We start from the raw sequence: 4,647 nt of genomic DNA, 5'->3' as shown, positions 1-4,647 counted from the left end.
GTTTATGTTTTGTGACACTAAAGAAAATTAAATAAAAAAAAAACATCAAAAATATATCTTCGTTCGCTGTAGCTATTAACTTGTCTGCAACTCTACGTGTGATCATCGGTCCCTGTGGATTCGATCCCGCATTACTACTGCGTACTTTACTGTGCACTTGCAGTTAGATAATCGGGTTAAAACTCGACACATCAAGTTTTTGGCGCCGTTGCCGGGGACCATTTGGTCACCCTAGAGTTAATGATCAGTTTAAGACTATAGCATTTTTATTTTGTCTAATGTTTCTGTCTTTCTCTTTCTGTTTGTGTTTTCAGGTGAATGAGCGGATTTCATACTAGAAGCAAAGGATCATCGAATTTAATACCTTTGGAGTTAGAGCTCGGCCGCCTAGAGAGACAAGTGAAAAAGAAAAGACTTGAGTCCGCTGAAGAGGTTGAAATGGCTGAACACCAAGAAGACCAGTTTCAGGACAACCCGCAAAATCCAATTTCTGTAGATGAACGAGAAGGCAACAATGCTGGTGATAATCAGCAGGCTGGTGTAGCTGCAAGACAACAGGCTGGAGACTATGGCATGCCTAGGATGACGCTTGCACATTATGATACACCAGATGCATTCTATGCCGATCGTTCTGGGATTCGCCCACCTCCCATTGAGAGAAGAGACTTTGAGATCAAGACTGGTCTCATTAATTTGGTGGAGAAAAATCCGTTTCATGGAAACCCGTCTGAGGACCCGATGTATCACTTGGAGCATTTTGAGCGAGTCTGTGACACCAGCAGACATAATGGAGTTCCTCAAGGCGCTTTGAAATGCAGGTTGTTCCCGTTTTCCTTAGCTGATAAAGCTATCAGATGGTTAAAGTCCATCCCTCCAGGATCTCTTACTACATGGGAAGAGACAAGAGCTGCTTTTCTACAGCATTTCTTCACCAAGTCAAGGTCCACATATCTGAGAAGCAGAATTGGAAGCTTTCAGCAGCTTGATTCAGAAAGCTTTCATGAGGCTTGGGAGCGTTTCAAGGAGTACACACAGGACTGCCCTCACCATGGTTACACTGATGTGAGCTTGCTGAACATTTTCTATAATGGAGTTCATGAAGAGAGTCAAGATGCCATGGACACAGCAAGTAATGGTGATTTCATGACCAAGACTGTTGAAGAAGCTTACACCTTGCTGAACAACCTGTCATCCAGCAAAGCAAACCGCAAGTCAAGGTTTGACACCAGCCAGAAGGGTGTTGGTTATGAATCCAAGAAGATAGATGAGCTGAATGCCAAGATTGAGATGCTTCTCAAGAGAGATCAGAAATCTGTGAAATTTGTGGAGGAGCAAGGCTATCGTTCCTCACAAGAAACAGTTGGTGATGATTCAGATGATATGCAAGCTGATGTGAACTACATTGGTGGTCAAGGAAACTACAACAGAGGCTACAATCAGAACCTTGGATGGAGTCAAAATCAGCAAAATAATCTGTCTTACCGGAGCAACAATGTGGAGAATCCACAACATCAGTCCTACCCTCAGGCAGGAAACAGGCAGAACCAGAATCAGAACCAGAGTTTGTTCAACCAAGGATATCAGAACTAGAAATCAATATCAGGGGAACAACTCGGGCAACTCAGGATTTCAGCAAAGGCAGCAGTACAACAACTACCAGAATCAAGGGAATGCCTCTTCGTCACAGTATTCTCAGGATAACGAAATTAAGAAGATGCTGCAAATGGTGCTAGAAGGTCAGAAGAATAGCACTGCAGAGATAAACACCAAGGTGGATAACATGTATGGAGAGCTTAATGGCAAGTTTGAAGCTTTGAACACCCATTTGAAAGTTTTGGAAAAGCAAGTTGCTCAAACCGCCTCCAGCAGCAGAACAGCACCTGGATTTCTACCAGGGAAGTCAGAGACGAATCCCAAGGAGTTTGTGAATGCTGTAACACTTAGGAGTGGAAAAACGATTGAGGGATCGAATAAGACAGAGATCGACCGATCTCAGGAACAGATCGACCGATCTAAGGGGACGGAGATCGACCGATCCGGTCCATGTGGATCGACCGATCCCGTGTCAACGAAGCCAAATTCCTCTGAACCTGAAGAGGTGTATGTTGCGCCTCCTGCTTATGTTCCTAAGGCTCCATACCCATCCAGACCAAGGCAGAAGATCAAAGAACGTGAGTACGAGAAGCTAAAGAACCTTGTTGGGGAGTTACATGTGAGATTGCCATTCGTTGAAGTGGTGAAGATGGTACCTTCTCTTAAAAGGTACATGAAGGAGATTCTTACCGATAAGATGAGCCTAGAGCGTGGTGTGTTGATGCTCAATGAGGAATGTAGCGCAGTTCTACAAAATGTCATGCCTAAAAGCGTGAAGATCCCGGAGCATTTGTTCTACCATGCCGCATTGGATCACTTACCTTTGAGAGGAGTCTCTGCGATCTGGGTTCAGGAGTGAGCGTAATGCCTTTCTCTGTCTCTGAGAGGCTAGGCATGACGAACTACAAACCTACAAGGGTCTCCTTGGTCCTTGCTGACCGATCAGTGCGAAGACCAGTCGGTGTACTAGAAAACATCCCTGTTGGTGTTGGAAAGGGATATGTGCTTACCGATTTTGTAGTTCTGGAGCTGGAAGAGGAACCTAAAGATCCTCTCATTTTGGGCAGACCGTTTTTAGCTACTGCTGGAGCCATGATTGATGTACAGAATGGGCATATAGACTTACGTCTAGGAGACATGGCGATGAGATACAATGTGGAGAAGGTGCTGAAAAATCCGACTATTGATGGACAGACTTTCTGGGTTGATACATTGACTGAACTGGTGGAGGAAATGGATGAAGAGTTGCACACTGATGATCCTCTACAAGTCGCATTGACCCAAAGGGAGAGTGAGTTCGGGTTCATGAACCAAGAAGTGGTTGGATTTTCTGAGATTTTGGATTCAGCCTCACCGATTGAGAAGCATGTCGCCTATGTCAGCCTTGAAGACTCAGGCACCGATAAAACCGTCAAACCGTCATCCTCCCAACCAGATTGGAGTGAGGAGAATGCTCCAAAGGTGGAACTTAAAGCCCTCCCAGCTGGGCTGAGGTATGCATTCTTGGGACCGAATTCCACATATCCTGTTATTATTTGTGCTAACCTGAATAATGTGGAGACCGCTTTGCTTCTTTCAAAATTGCGAAAGTATAGAAAAGCATTGGGGTACTCTTTGGATGATATTACAGGTATTTCTCCAGATCTTTGCATGCACAAGATTCACTTGGAGGATGAGTCAAAGACGTCCATAGAGCACCAGCGAAGACTGAATCCCAAACTGATGGAAGTTGTGAAAAAGGAGATTCTAAAGCTGTTGAGTGCAGGGGTGATCTACCCAATTTCAGACAGCACTTGGGTGAGCCCGGTTCATGTGGTTCCTAAGAAGGGTGGCATCACTGTCATCACAAATGAGAAGGCTGAGCTGATTCCTACCAGAACAGTCACAGGGCATAGGATGTGCATTGACTACAGGAAGCTAAACTCAGCCACAAGGAAGGACCACTTCCCACTTCCTTTCATTGACCAGATGCTGGAAAGACTAGCCAACCACCCCTACTACTGTTTTCTCGATGGCTACTCCGGGTTCTTTCAGATACCCATTCATCCAGAGGACCAAGAGAAGACAACATTCACCTGTCCATACGGTACTTTTGCCTACAGGAGAATGCCCTTCGGATTGTGCAATGCTCCTGCCACTTTCCAGAGATGCATGATGTCGATCTTTACTGATCTTATTGAGGACATTATGGAGGTTTTTATGGACGATTTCTCAGTCTACGGTTCTTCATTTACCGACTGCCTTGCTAATCTGTGCAAGGTGCTAGAAATATGTGAGGAGAAGAACTTGGTGCTAAATTGGGAGAAGTGCCATTTCATGGTGAAAGATGGCATTGTTTTGGGTCACAGGATATCAGAGCAGGGTATCGAGGTTGACAAAGCAAAGATTGAAGTTATGACCAGCCTACAGCCTCCTAGGACAGTGAGGGATATTCGGAGTTTTCTGGGACATGCCGGTTTCTACAGGAGGTTTATCAAAGACTTCTCTATGATAGCGAGGCCACTCACCCGTCTGCTGTGCAAAGAAGCGAAGTTTGTTTTTGATGCTGACTGCCTCGCTGCGTTTCAGATTCTCAAGAAGTCTCTAGTCAGTGCTCCCATTGTGCAGCCACCAGATTGGGACTTGCCATTTGAAATAATGTGTGACGCAAGTGATTACGCGATTGGAGCTGTTTTGGGGGCAGAGAAAAGACAAGAAACTTCATGTGATCTATTATGCCAGCCGAACGCTTGATGATGCTCAAATCAAGTATGCTACCACTGAGAAGGAGTTGCTGGCAGTAGTTTATGCTTTCGAGAAGTTCAGGTCTTATTTGGTGGGCTCGAAAGTAATTGTGCACACAGATCATGCAGCCTTGAAGTACCTGATGACGAAAAAGATGCTAAACCGAGACTCTTAAGGTGGATCTTACTGCTACAGGAGTTTGATATTGAAATCAGAGACAAGAGAGGAGCAGAAAATGGAGTGGCAGATCATCTTTCCCGAATGAGAGTGGAAGCTGAAACACCACTGGATGATACATTACCCGAGGAGAATGTCTATGTGATCACCTTG

At 45.0% G+C, this 4,647-nt stretch overlaps 1 non-coding gene across 1 annotated transcript; it reads right to left on the bottom strand.

Moving 5' to 3' along the window:
- Positions 1–948: 948 nt before the first annotated feature.
- Positions 949–1,055, bottom strand: LOC125584760. The gene has a single exon (XR_007321669.1). It is a non-coding gene; the product is annotated as a small nucleolar RNA R71 (small nucleolar RNA).
- Between the last annotated feature and the right edge of the window lie 3,592 nt (positions 1,056–4,647).

This window comes from Brassica napus, chromosome C3 (assembly GCF_020379485.1).
Source record: "Brassica napus cultivar Da-Ae chromosome C3, Da-Ae, whole genome shotgun sequence".
Taxonomy (NCBI): domain Eukaryota; kingdom Viridiplantae; phylum Streptophyta; class Magnoliopsida; order Brassicales; family Brassicaceae; genus Brassica; species Brassica napus.
Note: the sequence above shows the minus strand (reverse complement) of the source record. Positions and strands in the feature narration are given on the sequence as shown.